Below are 20,588 nucleotides of genomic sequence, written 5' to 3'. Positions count from 1 at the left end.
CTGTGTTCTTGTGAGTGCTCATCCTTCGCTTCCTCAATCTCATTTTCTTATCCCTTTTTCTCTTTTCTCCTTATGGAAACTTTTTTTTTTTATGTTTGCTTCTCACTTTCCCCTCTCTTATTCTATTCTATTTTCCTGTGTGTGCAGGTTCTAATCCTGTTTTATGGATTTCTTTTCTGTGTTCTCAATTTTTTTCTTCTAGCTTTTCAGTTTCTTTGGATTTCCTTGAATTCCTTCTTTTCATTGTGTTTTTCCAACAAGCATTGTCGCATTATGTTATTTGTTCCATGTAGTATTTACTTCCAAAGGAGATCTTTGCAATCATTGTTTTTGGAAAATAAATCTATAGTACCCTTTTAAGTCTATTGCTAGATAATGTAAGAGAAGTAAAATTAATGATAATAATTGGCAATGTGGATCTGAATTTAGATATAGGGACTCCCACACCCACAGTGACTAATCTCATTTTTTTCAAGTATTATCTTTAATTTTCTAACTCCAGAATTTAAGATTAGAGACATGATGAGGACAGATAACCAGCTGAATGTTGTGTTTTTCTATTCTTTGCCAAAACAGGAGGGCATGGCAGCCTCATGAGTTGGCTCAGGTTCAGAGGCATGCTTCTCATGTTTTTCATGCCTTTATAAAAGAAGTTCAGAGTTGCTCCAGCCCTAACATCTCATATGCCAAGAGTTTTGAATTTATCCCTGTGGGGTACACTGTGGTTAGTACACTATGTGCTTAATGAGTCTCTGTTTGGGGATAAAGCTTGACTCTGAACTCCTTCAAATCTTAACTGTCATTATTTTCCCAGTGTAAGCTAGATTTACTGTAGCTTTGCTGTTTGCTTGGGTATGTGCTATGCTGTTGCTTTAACTTCTGAAAGATTGGTGGAGTTTTCATTAGGCCGTTCTAGTTTCAGCAAAATCAGACTTGGCCTTTGCAAAATCATTTTGCTTTTAAGAAATCAGGCTTGGCCTTTGAAGAACATTAGGATGTTTTGCAAGGCGTTTAAGAAAAATATTTTTTGAGAATCAAGTTCAGTTGCCTTTTTAAAAAACTGCCACTATCATAGGAAACGTGGGCAAATGAATCAGTTCCCCAGGTTTTCAGAGTTAAAGCAATGCCATATATAATGCAGATGGGTAGCATTTTGCCTGTTAGCTTTAAAAAAATTCTCTCACCATTTTTCTCCTGCTGTTAAAGAAAAAAAAAACAGAAATAACAGAAATAATTTCCTAATTTAACCACATGACGTAGGTCACTTCTATTTGTCTCTTGGTTGTTCAGAGTGTAATCTCTTTCCCCAGCTGCAGAAATGGGCTTCTCCCTGTGTACTCATGATAATTAGGTGGGGCGACTGTTATGATACAATGTGATTCCCATGAATGTGGCATTTGAGAGACATTTTTATGTAAGAGTTATATAGTACTATACCGTCTACTCTAGGCTGAAGATCAGGATCACTAACTTGATGTGTGTTTTATTTTGTTTTTTTTTTTTTACCTTTATTTACCTTTTATTATGTATTTGGTATAAATATTTATTTTTTCTGTAACAATATTGTGCTTGGTGACAGGGCGCTGCCCAGGACCCCCTAAGAAGGGGTGTTACATACTCTATGGGATATGCCACACTTCCTTTCTAAAATGCAAAAAGAAAAAAAAAAATAAAAAACTGCATTCTGAAACACAGCTGGTCCCAGTGCTTCAGATGAAGATCCGTGGACTGTTACATATAAAATCAGGATGGCCTTAGCACATTTGTGACAAAAGGCTTGGTTTCTGCTTCTGTTGTGTCCCTAAGCAACCCTCTTGAGATTCCAGCAGGTGATCACGGGTTTCATGGTGTGTTGACTGTGGTCGATGGTCAGGACCTCCGGAAGCCAGTGGAGGGCACAGAGCTGGCGGAAGAGGGGTTCAACGTGGGCAACAGGCAGGGTGGGCGAGATGATGCAGCTGTGGATAGGAGTGAAGGGGCGAAGGACCACTGCGGTGCCTCCTTCCACCTTCTTAGTCTTATCATTGTATCTGGTCATGAAAGTATCACCATAGTGGATTTCCGAGGACCTTTTGGCTGGTTGGAATTTATTTCTCTCCTCCTCTTTCAGTTTCTGAAGTTGCTGTTGCCTCTTTTTCATTGCGCTTTCCTCCCTCAGAATGGTGAAGTACCCACGTCCTATCTTCACCAACTGAATCAAGAGGTGGCTTCATATAAGGTCTTTTCTCAGGTTTACTATTTTCTGGTCCATATACTTGATGCTCTTCAATGGTGCGTCTGTCATCTGTGTTAGATTATCTGAGGCATAAAAGGGCCAGAGGTCCCCCAAGTTGGCGGAATTCTGCGTCTTCTTGTTGGCTGGTACCTTGGTCATCTTTGAAATTCTTCGGGCTGAGCTTGCACCCTCCAAGGTAGAGTTTATCCACAGTCTTCTAAGGCAGCGGCCACAGGTGTGAGGATTCCAGCAATTTCTCTCTGATCCCTAACTCCCAATTACAAGGACCCCAAAGGGGTTTCTGTCCAAAGAGTTATGGGAAAGCAAGTGATCTGAGTCTCCCACAAGCAGGAAAAGGAAGTCGGACAGGGTGGAATCAGGCAAACCTGGAACTATTTACTTTTTAGAAAGTTAGTCTTTTATGAGTTTCCCCACCGTCTCCAGAAGGGGATGTCTTTCTCTCCTTTAAACAAAATAAAATATGAATGAAAAAGATAAAACTCCACTGACAAAGTGTGAGGGGGCCCCTTCGAGGGGCCCCCAGGTCCCCATCCTTCAACAACTCCTGAAGAACCGGGAGTTCTTCCCAACGCGGGGCTCAGCTGCCCATTGCCATGGAGACAAAGTGGCAGTTAATTGCGAGGCTGGGGCCAAGTCGGTTGCCGGGGAATGGGGCTGATGTGCGTTTTATATTCAGATTTTCCCCCTTTCATATCTAAAACTTATAGAATGTTAAGGCACTGGAGATGTATCCTCCACAGTATATAAAGAAATAAAAGACAAAATGCGGCAAGAAGGTTTTAATCTCAAAGTAAATTAGGATTTCTTGAATGCTGAGATTGTTAGAGGAGTCAGCATTGATGAAGAGTCCGATGTGTACCTGCATTTTACATATATCATCTTACTTAATTCTGCTAATTGCTATGTGAGGGAGATTATGATTCTTATTTTATGGATAAAATGGAGACTTGGAATTTGAAGAAGTTTAAGGCTACTTAAAGTGGGGAGGCCAGGATTTAATTGTGGCAAAAAGCAAGAAACTCATAATTTTTGGATTCAACCTAGAAGCACAGGTTTTGTGGATAGGTGTGTCCTCATGAAATGATCTGGTTCGTCCCACTTTTGGGTAGGCAAGGTTTCACTCTTACTTTGTGGATGAAACAACAGAGGGTGAGAGGTAATGTGACTTGCCCAAGGTCACTGAGTGGCCCCACAGAGAGGGAGTAGAGAGTAGATCCATCTCCAAGTACAGTGTTCTCTGTACTGTAAAACACCAAAGCAAGTCCTGGCTTTGGAGATGTCTCTTTGTCCATGGTGACACTTAGTTTTGCATACCCAACCTGGGAATGATCTCTTCTCTTTCTTTCTAAATTACATATTTAATCTACGAATGATAATGAAGACTGTCTGAAGTAAAAGGACCTTACACATAAAGGACCTTCCCTCTAACAAGCCCTAAAGCATCTGCATTGCTTCTGCTGACCCTGAATCACCACATCCAGAACAGCTAGATAACTCCTCTGATTTCAGAACCAGGTGGTTCATCACTATTCCCTTCAGTGAGCAGTGAATATATAGTGGACCTTTCCAACAAAACTTCCTTCAACAGCCATTGTTTTCACTTCAGGTTTTTCTGTTTAGGATTTGTTATCATATTTATCAACCCAATAACCTAAAATGTGAAAAAATTTGCAAGTCTAATTCTACCTAGTGTATATATATCCATGTACCTCTCAAACATTCAGTGTTGCTGCATACTGGAATGGTTCTCTTTACTGCAAGTTCTTGGCAGCCACTTGTTAGGAAAGCTGTGGATAGGTGCCATGCATCAGATCAAGAATTACACTAGATGAATATTTGGGCTCTCTCAATACTGTGAAGCTATGATTTTTTGATGTCAACATTGGTCAAATGAGAGAAGTAGATAACCATTGACCAGTGATTGTGATCAGTGTAGACAGCCACTCTGGATTAGCGTTTTGTAAAAAATGAGGCTCATGACAGAGTTTCAAGGGGACATTGGGTGCTTTGTATCTCCAAGCACCACAGGATATTGGCACAGAGGTCTGAGGGATGATAAGAATAGAATACATTTGTCAGTTTTACCACAGGGTTCTATCCATTTCTATCTTTATTTTCTTTTCATCTTAATGGCCTGCAATTATGGTAAAATGGAGAGAAACTATAGCCATGTATATATTTTATTTATTTACTGAATAGGTAACACATACATATAGTGTATAAGAAAAGGGAAAACATATTGGGAACAAATATAATTTTAAGGAAGCATTTTATGGGCTCTCTCTATATATTTAAATTCAATTTTATTGAGATATATTCACATACCATACAAACATCCAAAGTGTACAATCAGTTGTTGAAAGTACTATTATATAGTTGCGCATTCATCACCACAATTAATTTTTGAACATTTTCATTGCCACACATAAAAAAATAAGAATAAAAATTAAAGTAAAAAAGAACACCCAAAACACCCCATCCCCCACATCCCTCCCTATGATTCATTTACTTTTTGTCCCCAGTTTTCTACTCATCTGTCCATACACTGGGTAAAGGGAGCGTGAGCCGTAAGGTTTTCACAATCACATGGTCACACCATGTAAGCTACACAGCTATACAGTTGTCTTCAAGAATCAAGGATACTGGGTTGCATTTCAAGAGTTTCAAGTATTTCCTTCTAGCTATTCCAATACACTAAAAACTAAAAAGGTTATCTATACAATGCATAAGAATAATCTCCAGAATGTCCTCTCATCTCCATTTGTAATCTTTCAGCCACCGAAACTTTATTTTGTTTCATTTCTCTGCCCCCTTTTGGTCAAGAAGCCTTTTTCAATCGCTTGATGTTGGGTCCAGATTCATCCTTGGGAGTCATATCCCACCTTGCCAGGGAGATTTACACCCCGGGAGTCATGTCCCATGTAGTGGGGAGGCCAATGAGTTTACCTGCAGAGTTGGTAGAGGCCACATCTGAGCAACAAAAGAAGTTCTCTGGGGGTAACTCTTAGGCACAATTATAAGTAGGCTTAGCCTCTCCTTTGCAGAAACAAGCTTCATAAGGGCAAGCCCAGGATCGAGGGCTTGGCTTTCTAAATTGGTGGTCCCCAATGCTTGTGAGAATATTAGTAATTCTCCAGGTGGGGATGTTTAATATTTCCACATTTCCCCCCAGTTCCTCAAAGGGACTTTGCCAATACGTTTTTATTCTCCACCCAAATTACTCTGGGATGTAATGGGGTTTCATACTAACTGGTAACAAACTGACCAGATTGTTCTAGTTTGCTAATGCTGCTGGAATGCAAAACACCAGAGATGGACTGGTTTTTATAAAAGGGGATTTATTTGGTTACACAGTTACAGTCTTAAGGCCATCAGCAATCAAGTACCTTCACTGGAGGATGGCCAATGGTGTCCGGAAAACCTCTGTTAGCTGGGAAGGCACGTGGCTGGTGTCTGCTCCAAAGTTCTGGTTTCAAAATGGCTTTCTCCCAGGATGTTACTCTTCAGGCTGCAGTTCCTCAAAAATGTCACTCTTAGTTGCGCTTGGGATATTTGTCCTCTCTCAGCTTTTCCGGAACAATAGTCTGCTTTCAACCACAGTCTTCAAACTGTCTCTCATCTGCAGCAACTGTGCTTTCTTTGAAGTGTCTCTCTTGGCTGTAGCTCCTTTTCAAAACATCCCTCACAGATGCACTGAGTTCCCTTGGCTGGTCAGCTCATTTATATGGCTCGACTGATCAAGGCCCACCCTGAATGGGTGGGGCCATTCCTCCATGGAAATATCTCATCAGAGTTATCACCTACAGTTGGGTGGGGCGCATTTCCATGCAAATCTAATCAGCACCAAAATGTCTGCCCCACAAGATTGCATCAAAGAATATGGCTTTTTCCTGGGGACATAATACATTCAAACTGGCACACGGGTCTTACTCCCTATTCAAACTTCCATGTAATTATGGTGTTTGAATAAACTCACCATACAAGTTAAATTATATAGAGTGCTATAGAAAATACAGATTTTCCACCAAATAAACATCTCTTCCTTTGGTCTCACATAAAAGTTGAAGTTTTAAAACACTGTCAATATCATCCTTTACCCTTTAGTCTGATTTACTTTAGTCCTAACCAAGTCCATTTCATTCATGTCTCTGATTGAAGTCTGATCTTTTTTTCAGACTATTTTGCATTTGCTGTATGGGGTAATGCTGACATTCATAGCTGCTGAACTCTGGCTCTGAGTCTCAGGTATCAAGTCACATAGATACCCAAAGTTCCAGGGACCAACCAGGCATACACAAAGAGCTCAGCATCTCAGAATTTAGAAATGGCCACTACAACACAGGAATAGATGTAACTGTTGTTAAGAGCTTACAATCTAGGAAACTGTACCATAAGACTTCCCCTGATAACCTATGCTCTCAAATTCAATTCTCTAGAGTTTGCACATTATAGTTATTCCATATTAGTGAGGCATTATAATGTTCGTCTTTTCATTTCTGGTTTATTTCACTCAACATACTGTCTTCAAGGTCCATTCACCTAGTTGCATACCTCACAACTTCATTTCTTCTTGTAGCTTCTCGATATTACTTTGTATGTATAAATCACATTTCACCATTTTGTTCACCAGCCAGTGTATCCTTAGGCCAACTCTATCCATTGAGAATCGTGAATACTGCTGCCGTAACCCCCACTGTGCAAATGTCCAGTTGTGCCCCTGTTCTCAGTTCTTCCAAGTATCTACCCAATAATGGAATTGCAGGACCATATGGCAACATATACTTAGCTTCCTGTGGAAACACCACACTGACCTCCAGATGGGCTTTACCATTCTCCTTCCCCCCAACAGTGATTAGGTACATACCTCTCTCCACATTTTCTCCAGCACTTGTATCCCTCTGTTTATTTTTTGAACAGTTTTATTTACACACCATAGATTCCCTCTGAAGTAAACAATCAAAGATTCCTGGTATAGTCACATAGTTATGCATTTACCACTGCAATCTATATGAGGACATTTCCATTTCTTTTGCAAAGAAAGAGGAAGAGAATAAGAAAGAAATAAAAAGAAAAAGAAAAAAAGGAAAAAATAAAATAAAATACGATAAAAAGGTTAGACAACAACACAGTGCCAAGAATCCCTTACTGCTCCCTTATTTCCCCCTCTTATAGACATTTAGCTTTGGTATAGTGCCTTTGTTACAATTAATGGAAGCATATTACAATGTTACTGTTAACTGTAGACTCTAGTTTACATTGATTGTATTTCCCCCCCAATACTGTCCTATTTTCAGCACCTTGCAAAATTGACATTCATTTGTTCTCCTTCATGTAAAAACATTCTTATATTTGTACATTTAATCACAATTATTGACCACTCTAGGTTTCACTAAGTTATACAGTCACAGTCTTTATCTTCTATATTTCCCTCTAGTGTCATACATACCTACATACATGTATGAAAAACAGTTCCTTTTTCAACTGTTCTCACAGTTATCTTTGTTCAGTGTACTTAGAGTATTGTGCTACCATTACCCAGTATCCATTTCTGGATCTATACAGTCAATCCTCTTGAACATTCTATACTCCCTCAGCATCAAATGCCTGATCTCTAACCTCTTTCTATCTCATTTCCACACTTTTCTTTTCCACACTTTTCTGTATCTTCATTTCCACACTTTTCTTCAAACCTCTCTCTTTGGTCTTTTCCTGTCTGTAGTACCCCCTTTAGAATTTCTTGTAGAGGAGGTCTCCTGTTCACAAACTCTCTCAGTGTCTGTTTATCTGTAAATATTTTAAACTCTCTCTCACTTTTGAAAGACAGTTTTACTGGGTATAGGATTCTTGGTTGGCAGTTTTTCTCTTTCAATATCTTGTATATATCATACCACTGCCCTCTTGCCTCCATGGTTTCTGCTGAGAGATCCACACTTAGTCTTATTGAGCTTCCTTTGTATGCGATAGATCACTTTTCTCTTGCTGCTTTCAGAAGTCTCTCTGTCTTTGACATTAGATAATGTGATTAGTAAGTGTCTTGGAGTAGATCTATTTGAATCAATTCTGTTCGGGGTGTGCTGCACTTCTTAGACCTGTAATTTTATGTCTTTCATAAGAGTTGGGAAATTCTCATTGATTATTTTCTCTATTATTCTTTCTGCTAATTTTCCCTTCTCTTCTCCTTCTGGGACACCTATAATGTATATATTCATGCGCTTCATATTGTCATTCAGTTCCCTGAGACCCTGATCATATTTTTCCATTCTTTTCCCCATCTGTTCTTTTGTTTGTAGGATTTCAGATGTACTGTCCTCTAGTTCACTGATCCTTTCTTCTGCCCCTTCAAGTCTGCTGTTGTTTGTCTCCATTGTGTTTTTCATGTCTTCTATTGTGCCTTTCATTCTCGTAAATTCTGCCATTTGTTTTTTCAAGCTTATAAATTCTTCCTTATGGTAACCCAGTGTCTTCTTTATATCTTTCATCTCCTTTTTCACATTTTCTTTCAACACATTGATTTATTTAGAAGTTTTGTTTGAACATCTTTAATTAGTTGTTTCAACTGAATCTCAGTTGAGGTGTCAGTTTGTTCTTTTGACTGGGTCATATCTTTGTGTTTCCTGGTGTGGCTCATGTTTTTTTGCTGTCTAGGCATCTGATTTTCTTGATTAGTTTATTCTGGAGGTTGTTTTCTCTCTTTTTCCTAGGGTTTTCTTGTTGGTTGTATTTGATCTCTGTCTTTTCTTTGTTTCTCTCACCAGCCAGTTGTCAGATTGGCTCTGCCTCCCAATCTTCCCCCCCAAATCAGGTGCCCATAGTGGCCTGTCACAGGAATGGGCGGTAGGCACTAGGCACCTCAGAAAGTTCACTGTGTGTGGTAATACAAATCTGCTGGCTTCCAGTGGTGCTCTGCTTTCCACCTGTCAGCAAGACCTGAGTTTATTTTAGAGTTCTGCTTTAACAGTTGGGTCTTCCATATTTCTTGGCTAAAACAGGGCTGGGTTTCCATAGAGGGCATGTAGACCAGGCTGTGGTCCTAAGAAAGGGTCTGGAGCATCTTTTTAAAAGTGTTTTTATTCCCTTGTACTTCCATACTGTTCAGCAAATGGAGCTGTTCAGTAACTTAATCATCCTCAGAAGCTACTTTGCCTCTGAGCACAGGCTGCATCTACATAGGTGAGCTGAAACTGTAGGATTCCTATGCCCTCACTTTGCCAGCCAAAATCTGGCTTGATTTGTGGCTCCACCTGTGGTAGAATACTCCCTCAGTTGACCCAGTACTCCAGCCATCTGAAAAGCAAGGAAACAGCTGCTGACTGCTGCTTCCCTCAAGGGTGGGGGAAGGGCTTTCAGACCCAGGGCTGGAAACACAGTGTCTATCCACGTTTTCTCAGTTTCTTTGTCTGTTACCAACCTGGGCCTTGAAATGTCCTCCCCTGTCCCCCGGGTCTTCAAGCGGGGGTAGATGGGAGTATGTTTCACTGCTGTGATATATTTTATACTCTGTGTCTGTGGTGGTGGGGTCCCATGTGCTGATTCTGTGCCTTTTCCACATTGAGACTGAGTGAAGGGGAGGGGAGAGGACTGATTGGTCCAGGACGGAAAATTCCTACCTGATATTTCTGTTCCTTCAATTTAGCATTTGCAGTGTCCTTCTGTAGTCTATATCCTCCTCCAGAGTTTCAAACAATTCAGAATTGTCCTTTTTTTTCATTGGCTCTCTGGAGAGAAGAAGTTTTCAGTAGCTGTTTACATCACCATGTTGATGACATCCTAGTCTATATATTTTACCCTCCAGTTTTTTTTTTCCAAAAGGAATTTGGAACTAAATTATCTGGATACATTTCCTCATTTATTTCTTTAATGTAACAGCTTGTATATACCTGGAGTCCTTTTCTGTGAGTCCCACTTCCATATTACTTCCATCCATATTGAGTTTCAAAGAGTTTGTAGTTATGGTTTTCCTTTTCCCAAACCAACATATACTTGTTTTACTTTCTTAAAAAAAATGATATGCTGCAAATAACTGATTTTTTCCAAATAATTTCAACCTTTCAAACTAAGAAAAAGACATTTTCACATTTTCCCTAAGAATGAATGGAGAGCTTCATGTAAGTGATGTTGGATTGGATATTATTTGTATAACCATTTCTTTCAAAATACCACTTTGATACATAAACTCCACTTTTCTATAATTTTTTTATAGATATTGCTTATGTGTGCACATAATATTAACATAGCTATCACAGCATGTTCAACTTTAAAATGTTTTTAAAATGAGCATTATAAACATTCTTCATATTGTTGCATATTCTGATTTTTTGTGTATATTTAATAGTTTATAGAATTGATTAACTTATTTAACATTTTTATTTCTGTTGAATGGTTAGGTTGTATGTTAATCAAGGTTTTTTGGTTGCAAGAATTGGAAATCCACTCAAACTAGCGAAGCCAGAAGCAAGGATTCTGGGGGTAAATATGGGCTGAGCACATGCCCAAAAGTCTTTTTTCACTTGCTGTACATTTTAAAATTGTTATTAATGTAATGATCACTATTTCATGAAATAAAGGTAAAGGAATTATAAAATTCAGGTCTCTGAATTTAAAAATTCAAGTCTCTAGACTTTATGATTTTGTTTGTAAGAAAGAAAAATGGTTCAGCTGAACCTGGGAGGTAAAACAAAACAAAACAAAAACCAAAAAAAAAAAAAAAAAAAAGATTTGTTTTGGCTTATGCCTTAGGCTTGAGAATCTTAGTTAACAGGCAGTGTATGATTGTAAAAGTGGAAACTGTTATAAAGCAAATGAAAAGCGGGGAGACATCTCATCTTGAATGAGCAAGGTGACTGCTCACAATCAGCCATCTGGGAAATGTCTGTCTTTCCCTTCCCTTCACTCCTTTAAAAATTACTCTATTGTTATAAGTGATGTGAACTACATATAACTAAAGTGTACAGTTTGAAGAAAATTTGACATATGTGTATACCTGTGAAATCATAATTCCTTTGTAATCCCTCCCTCTTGCCCTTCCATACACCCCATCTCCAAGCAACCATTAATCTGTTTTATGTCAATATAGATTAGTTTACATTTGATAGACTTTTATATAAATGCAGTCATACAGTATGTAGTTTTTTTGGTCTTACTTCCTTTGAACACTATAATTATTTTGAGATTCATCCATGTTGTTATGTGTATCAGTACTTCATTACTTTTTATTGCTGAATGGAGTTCCATTGTATGGATGTACCACAATTTGTTTATCTACTCATTTGTTGATGGACATTTGTTTGTCTCTCTCTTTTAGATGTACATGTTTTTGGGTTAGAGTTATTTTCAAAGCTAAATCTGGGGCAAAGGACTGCCATTCTATTTCTGGATTACATGTAGAGTACTGAATGTTAAAGAAAAGCTTGTCCAGGAATGACATTTCAAATGGAAGATAGAGGAAGGTACACAAAAATTTATTAAGCTCAAATTTTATTAAAATTTCTTGGTTTCTAAAACATCAGTAGGAGGCTTTAGTCTTAATCATTATGGTTAATAATTAGTGCAGAGTTGGGGCATAATTTCTCAAGACATAGATCCTCTAAATTGTAGAAATATAAATTATTTTGAGATTTTATGGTCACTGAACTACAATGGTGTTTGCTTTTTCTTTGCTCACTCTAGAATATGCAGTGGCTAAATTACAGTACCCCATTTATTCTAACATAGCTGAAAAATCATTTTAAGGTGGGCAAACAGCAACAATAACAACTTCAGGAGCTCTTGTGCTACAATATTATTTAGAATTAATAGGCCCTGTTTTGAGAGGTGGGCCTCATTTATTCATCAGATGTTTATTAAATATCTACTATGAGAAAGGCATTGAATAGTAACTTTGTTGCTTGTATACTGGGACCCTAAAGCACATGTATATAGCTTCAGTAACCAGCACAGAATATCTGCATGCCATGTCCCCCCCATAGTGTTCCATTTTAAATTAATTGCTTTTCCAGTGCCTGCCAAAAGAATGGCTGGAGAGAACTGATATTTGAGGGAGACATTAATCTAAAGCATCTAGCTATTCCACTAGGTCAGGGGTTAGAAAACTATGGTCCACAGGCCAAATCCAGACCAATGCCTGTTTTTGTAAAAAAGTATTATTGGAAGACAGTCACGCTCATCTCATTCGTTTACTCATCATGGCAGAGTTGAATTGTTCTAACAGATTTTATGGCTTGCAGAGCTTAAAATATTTACTCCTGGGCCCTTTAAGAAAAAGTCTGCTAACCTCTGCCCTAGGCTGTCACGTTAGCTTCCCTAGAAAGTAGTGTACCTATATTTATTTCACTTCATATAATTTAATGCATATCCTCAACTTTTATTTAGGGTTATGGAAGAAATTACTATATGAAGAGCTTTTGAAACATTTTTCATCATGAACTCTATGTTACTTTTGTTTTATTTATGTTTTAAAATTATTAAAGTAACATATGCTTCGTGTATTCAGAGATTCCATGAAAATAAAATAGTGAACATTCTTTTCACTCCTCAATCTTACTCTCTTCCCTAAAGAGAACCATTGTAATAGTTTGCTTCATCAGACCTTTTTAAATGTTGAAGCACACACATATACACAGAGTTCAAATTTTTTTTAATGTATAAGTAGGATCATTCTACACATCCTCTTTTTTTTAGCACTAGGTATTGGAAATTGTTTCATGTCAGTACGTATAGAGCTGTCTCATTTTTTATTAAGGCTAAATAGTGTTCCATTATTTGGCTATATCCGTGGTGGGCAAACTTTTCCTATAAATGGCCAAATAGTAAATATTTTAAGCTTTCTAGTTCACGTAAGGTCTGTGTCGCTGCTGCTGCGTCTTCTTCTCCTTCTTGTTCTATTTCATCCTCTTCCTCTTCTTCAACAATCCTTTAAAAATGTAAAACCATTCTTAGTTTGCAGGCAGTTCAAAGATAGGCTACAGGTCCCCCTTGGCCTAGGAATCATAGATTGTGAGCTCCTGGGCTATATACCATAGTTTTTTGCTTTTTGTTTTAAAACCAGTCCCCTATTAATGGACAGTTTAGGTTGTTTGCATTTTTCACCATTTTAAACAATGCTGCAGTAAAAATCCTAGTACTTGTGTCTTTTGTTTGTTTGTTTTGCTGCTAACAAATGTGCAAATAACTTAGGTAAACCAGTAGGGGTCAAACATTGTGATTCCACTACCTGTACCTGCCTATTTTCTGTCTCTATGAACTTGCTTATTCTAGATATTTCATATAAGTGTAAGCATACAATATGTGTTCTTTTGTATCTGGCTTATTTCACTCAGCATAGTATCTTCAAGTTTCATCAAGGTTGTAGTATGCATCAAAATGTCATACCTTTTTATGGCTGAATAAAATTCCATTGTATATATATAAAACACATTTTGTTTATCCATTCCTTTGCTGACGGACACTTGGGTTTTTTCCACCTTTTGGTTGTTGTGAATGCTGCTATGATCATTGGTGTATAAGTATCTGTTTAATATTATTTTTAATTGCACCGGCGTATATGTATTTTTAGTATTAGCTCTCAAGTTCTTTGGCATTAGGGTTGTGATAGTCACCCTCTGACAGGGTCCCCAGTAATTCTTGTCCTTGTGTAGTCTCCTCCCATATTGAATCAGAACATAGAGAACATGGGCAGAAGTGATGATGTGTGACTTCTGAGGCAAGGTCACAAAAGGCTTTGTGGCTTCTGCCTTGGTCTCTTGGATCTCTGGGTCCAGAGGTAGTCAGCTGCCAAGTCATGAGGACACACAAGAAGCCACAAGGAGAGGCCCAAGTAGAGAAGAATCAGATACTCTTCGGAAGAGGATCAAGCCTTCAGATGATTGCTGCACTGACTGACACCCACTGTGTGGGCAGCCAATTCAGCACCTGGCAGTCAGCCTAGTGGCACGGTCCCTGGGCCTTCAGTACATGTCGTGGTGACTGTTCCGCAAGGCGGAACATCGAGTGGCGCCTATGACTCCTGCCTAAAAGGAATTTGTTTCTTGCTGCTGTTTCTTATATGTTTCTTATGTTGTTTCTTATATGTTTCTTATATTCATACTGCCTCTTTTTCTCATTTGGGCTCTGTGGTGGTAGAATGCTCCCACACCTAGCTACATTAATGAGCCAACGGCTTACCCTGCATTAGCTTCAGCGTAAGTGAAAATGTCTGCTCCTTTCTTAGAAGACAATTAGGTCACCCTTTCTGCTCACTCCCATTGGCCATCTGTCAACTAGGCAGAAATCTCCCTTCCCAAGCTTTGAAAGAGTTAGCTAGAAGAAGTAAAAAGGTAACGATTAACAAATTCAAAAACATGAATACAAAAAATAGTTATAGATTGCTTGGTATTAAATAATAGGAACTGTTATGCCTGTGCCCGAATACTGTGTCTTGCTACGCTTCAGGGAGTCTGTCCCTGCTAGCCCATTGATCATTGTGTAAGAATAAATAATGTCTGAAATTTAGCCAAACTATTCTAGTATTGTATGCCTAAATGCTAGTGTGTATGTTATAGAAAATTATAAAAATAAAGCTCTGATGCTCTGCTTGGTTGGAGATTCCATCTTCGTACCTGGACACAACAAGGTGTCTGTCTCCTTCTTTCTCCGACTCCAGCCCCCGTATCAGGACCCTGACCGTTGCTGAGGCCGGCCCTCGGCACCACTGTAACCTCATGAGAGACCTCAAGTCAGAACTGCGCAGCAAGCTTCTCCTAAATTCTTGATCCACAGAAACCATGAGAGTAATAAATGACTATTCTTTTAGCCACCAAGCTTTTGGGTAACTTTTTATGCAAAAATCTAATGCATAATTAGTTATGCAACCAATACAAGCAGTTATAACTAATGAATAATTAATGAATTTTAAAAAGGCATGGCAGTTCTGGAATCTGTTTTCTGCTGGGCCCCCAAACCAAGGATTAGATTTAATGTGTCAGATCCCTATAGTGCATTTCCTGCATAATTTGCATATTGACTAAATCTTGTATTTTATCATTTATCCTACAAAGTATTAACTTTTTTTCTCTTTTTCCTTTTCCCTTCTCACAGAACTGTTGATACGAACTTATTTTCATGAAACTCTTTAACATGTGACTGCTCTGATTCCCGTCCAGAAATAGCTTTGCATTGACTAGCTGTTACTGTGTAACAAACAACTCCAAAACTCTGCATTTTAAAACAATGACAATTTATTATTTTTCTTGGTTCTATGAGTGGTTCTTCTGCTGGTCTTGCCCATGCTAACTCACGCAGCCACATTCACCTGGTGGGTCACCTGGAATTGCAGAGTCTAAGATAGCCCCATCTATATGTTTGAGACCTTGGCAAGAAGATTGGGAAGCTTGGACCTCTTTCCACATGGTCTCTCATCAGAATACTAACCAAGGCTGTTTTCCAAGGTGGCTGGGTCCTAAGACAGCAAAGATGGAGGCTGCAAGGAATCTTGAGTTCTAGACTCTGGAACTTACACAGAGCTATTTTTGTTATAGTCTATTGCTCAAAGCAAGTCATAAGCCAGTCGAGACTCAAAGGGAGTGGAAAAGTAGACTCCATCTTTACTGGAGGAACAGCAACGTCATGTTGCAAAAGATTTATAGACATAGGGAGAGATGATTCATCGGGGGGTATTATTATAATGATACACCATAATTTTCATTAGGAGAAATTGTAGATATTAATTAACAAGATGCTAACATCCTGGCTTCTTGATCATAGTGTTAAAAGATCCAGAATGGGAGGCGGGTCAAGATGGCAGACTGGTGAGCTGTATGTTTTAGTTACTCCTCCAGGAAAGTAGGTAGAAAGCCAGGAACTGCGTGGACTGGACACCACAGAGCAATCTGACTTTGGGCATACTTCATACAACACTCATGAAAACGTGGAACTGCTGAGATCAGCGAAATCTGTAAGTTTTTGCGGCCCGGGGACCCGCGCCCCTCCCTGCCAGGCTCAGTCCCGTGGGAGGAGGGGCTGTCAGCTCCGGGAAGGAGAAGGGAGAACTGCAGTGGCAGCCCTTATCGGAAACTCATTCTACTGAACCAAACTCCAACCATAGATAGACTGAGACCAGACACCAGAGAATCTGAGAGCAGCCAGCCCAGCAGAGAGGAGACAGGCATAGAAAAAAAACAACACGAAAAACTCCAAAATAAAAGCGGAGGATTTTTGGAGTTCTGGTGAACATAGAAAGGGGAAGGGCCCTGAGGCGCATATGCAAATCCCGAAGAAAAGCTGATCTCTCTGCCCTGTGGACCTTTCCTTAATGGCCCTGGTTGCTTTGTCTCTTAGCATTTCAATAACCCATTAGATCTCTGAGGAGGGCCCTTTTTTTTTTTTTTCTTTAATCCTTTTTTCTTTTTCTAAAACAATTACTCTAAGAAGCCCAATACAGAAAGCTTCAAAGACTTGCTATTTGGGCAGGTCAAGTCAAGAGCAGAACTAGGAGAGCTCTGAGACAAAACGCAATAATCCAGTGGCTGAGAAAATTCACTAAACACCACAACTTCCCAAGAAAAGGGGGGTATCCGCTCACAGCCATCATCCTGGTGGACAGGAAACACTCCTGCCCATCGCCAGCCCCATAGCCCAGAGCTGCCCCAGACAACCCAGTGTGACGGAAGTGCTTCAAACAACAGGCACACACCACAAAACTGGGCGTGGACATTAGCCTTCCCTGCAACCTCAGCTGATTGTCCCAGAGTTGGGAAGGTAGAGCAGTGTGAATTAACAAAGCCCCATTCAGCCATCATTTCAGCAGACTCGGAGCCTCCCTACACAGCCCAGCAGCCCAGAACTGCCCTGGGGGGACGGCACTCACCTGTGACATAGCACAGTCATCCCTCAACAGAGGACCCGGGGTGCACGGCCTGGAAGAGGGGCCCACTTGCAAGTCTCAGGAGCCATACGCCAATACCAAGGACTTGTGGGTCAGTGGCAGAGACAAACTGTGGCAGGACTGAACTGAAGGATTAGACTATTGCAGCAGCTTTAAAACTCTAGGATCACCAGGGAGATTTGATTGTTAGAGCCACCCGCCCGCTCCCTGATTGCCCTAGAAACACGCCCCATATACAGGGCAGGCAACACCAACTACACACGCAAGCTTGGTACACCAATTGGACCCCACAAGACTCACTCCCCCACTCACCAAAAAGGCTAAGCAGGGGAGAGCTGGCTTGTGGAGAACAGGTGGCTCGTGGACACCACCTGCTGGTTAGTTAGAGAAAGTGTACTCCACGAAGCTGTAGATCTGATAAATTAGAGATAAGGACTTCAATTGGTCTACAAATCCTAAAAGAACCCTATCAAGTTCAGCAAATGCCACGAGGCCAAAAACAACAGAAAATTGTAAAGCATATGAAAAAACCAGATGATATGGATAACCCAAGCCCAAGCACCCAAATCAAAAGATCAGAAGAGACACAGCACCTAGAGCAGCTACTCAAAGAACTAAAGATGAACGATGAGACCATAGTATGGGAGATAAAGGAAATCAAGAAGACCCTAGAAGAGCATAAAGAAGACATTGCAAGACTAAATAAAAAAATGGATGATCTTATGGAAATTAAAGAAACTGTTGACCAAATTAAAAAGATTCTGGACACTCATAGTACAAGACTAGAGGAAGTTGAGCAACGAATCAGTGACCTGGAAGATGACAGAATGGAAAATGAAAGCATAAAAGAAAGAATGGGGAAAAAAATTGAAAAAATCGAAATGGACCTCAGGGATATGATAGATAATATGAAACGTCCAAATATAAGACTCATTGGTGTCCCAGAAGGGGAAGAAAAGGGTAAAGGTCTAGGAAGAGTATTCAAAGAAATTGTTGGGGAAAAGTTCCCAAATCTTCTAAACAACATAAATACACAAATCATAAATGCTCAGCGAACCCCAAATAGAATAAATCCAAATAAACCCACTCCGAGACATATACTGATCACACTGTCAAACACAGAAGAGAAGGAGCAAGTTCTGAAAGCAGCAAGAGAAAAGCAATTCACCACATACAAAGGAAACAGCATAAGACTAAGTAGTGACTACGCAGCAGCCACATGGAGGCGAGAAGGCAGTGGCACGATATATTTAAAATTCTGAGTGAGAAAAATTTCCAGCCAAGAATACTTTATCCAGCAAAGCTCTCCTTCAAATTTGAGTGAGAGCTTAAATTTTTCACAGACAAACAAATGCTGAGAGAATTTGCTAACAGGAGACCTGCCCTACTGGAGATACTAAAGGGAGCCCTACAGACAGAGAAACAAAGAAACGACAGAGAGACTTGGAGAAAGGTTCAGTACTAAAGAGATTTGGTATGGGTACAATAAAGGATATTAATAGACAGAGGGGAAAAATATGACAAACATAAATCAAAGGATAAGATGGCTGATTCAAGAAATGCCTTCACGGTTGTAATGTTGAATGTAAATGGATTAAACTCCCCAATTAAAAGATATAGATTCGCAGAATGGATAAAAAAAAATGAACCATCAATATGTTGCATACAAGAGACTCATCTTAGACACAGGGACACAAAGAAACTGAAAGTGAAAGGATGGAAAAAAATATTTCATGCAAGCTACAGCCAAAAGAAAGCAGGTGTAGCAATATTAATCTCAGATAAAATAGACTTCAAATGCAGGGATGTTTTGAGAGACAAAGAAGGCCACTACGTACTAATAAAAGGGGCAATTCAGCAAGAAGAAATAACAATCGTAAATGTCTATGCACCCAATCAAGGTGCCACAAAATACATGAGAGAAACACTGGCAAAACTAAAGGAAGCAATTGATGTTTCCACAATAATTGTGGGAGACTTCAACACATCACTCTTTCCTATAGATAGATCAACCAGACAGAAGACCAATAAGGAAATTGAAAACCTAAACAATCTGATAAATGAATTAGATTTAACAGACATATACAGGACATTACATCCCAAATCACCAGGATACACATACTTTTCTAGTGCTCACGGAACTTTCTCCAGAATAGATCATATGCTGGGACATAAAACAAGCCTCAATAAATTTAAAAAGATTGAAATTATTCAAAGCACATTCTCTGACCACAATGGAATACAATTAGAAGTCAATAACCATCAGAGACTTAGAAAATTCACAAATACCTGGAGGTTAAACAGCACACTCCTAAACAATCAGTGGGTTAAAGAAGAAATAGCAAGAGAAATTGCTAAATATATAGAGACGAATGAAAATGAGAACACAACATACCAAAACCTATGGGATGCAGCAAAAGCAGTGCTAAGGGGAAAATTTATAGCACTAAACGCATATATTAAAAAGGAAGAAAGAGCCAAAATCAAAGAACTAATGGATCAACTGAAGAAGCTAGAAAATGAACAGCAAACCAAGCCTAAACCAAGTAGAAGAAAAGAAATAACAAGGATTAAAGCAGAAATAAATGACATAGAGAACAAAAAAACAATACAGAGGATAAATATCACCAAAAGTTGGTTCTTTGAGAAGATCAACAAGATTGACAAGCCCCTTGCTAGAGTGACAAAATAAAAAAGAGAGAAGACCCATATAAACAAAATAATGAATGAAAAAGGTGACATAACTGCAGATCCTGAAGAAATTAAAAAAATTATAAGAGGATACTATGAACAAATGTATGGCAACAAACTGGATAATGTAGAGGAAATGGACAATTTCCTGAAAACATATGAACAACCTAGACTGACCAGAGAAGAAATAGAAGACCTCAACCAACCCATCACAAGCAAAGAGATCCAATCAGTCATCAAAAATCTTCCCACAAATAAATGCCCAGGGCCAGATGGCTTCACAGGGGAATTCTACCAAACTTTCCAGAAAGAACTGACACCAATCTTACTCAAACTCTTTCAAAACATTGAAGAAAATGAAACACTACCTAACTCATTTTATGAAGCTAACATCAATCTAATACCGAAACCAGGCAAAGATGCTACAAAAAACGAAAACTACCGGCCAATCTCCCTAATGAATATAGATGCAAAAATCCTCAACAAAATACTTGCAAATCGAATCCAAGGACACATTAAAAAAATCATACACCATGACCAAGTGGGGTTCATTCCAGGCATGCAAGGATGGTTCAACATAAGAAAATCAATCAACGTACTACAATACATTAACAATTCGAAAGGGAAAAATCAAATGATCATCTCAATAGATGCTGAAAAAGCATTCGACAAAATCCAACATCCGTTTTTGATAAAAACACTTCAAAAGGTAGAAATTGAAGGGAACTTCCTCAATATGATAAAGAGCATATAAAAAAACCCACAGCCAGCATAGTACTCAATGGTGAGAGACTGAAAGCCTTC

At 39.1% G+C, this 20,588-nt stretch overlaps 1 pseudogene; it reads right to left on the bottom strand.

Annotated features, from left to right (window-relative positions):
- Positions 1–1,781: 1,781 nt before the first annotated feature.
- On the bottom strand, positions 1,782–2,415 carry LOC119512325 (annotated as a pseudogene).
- Between the last annotated feature and the right edge of the window lie 18,173 nt (positions 2,416–20,588).

This window comes from Choloepus didactylus, chromosome 17 (assembly GCF_015220235.1).
Source record: "Choloepus didactylus isolate mChoDid1 chromosome 17, mChoDid1.pri, whole genome shotgun sequence".
Classification (NCBI taxonomy): domain Eukaryota; kingdom Metazoa; phylum Chordata; class Mammalia; order Pilosa; family Megalonychidae; genus Choloepus; species Choloepus didactylus.
Note: the sequence above shows the minus strand (reverse complement) of the source record. Positions and strands in the feature narration are given on the sequence as shown.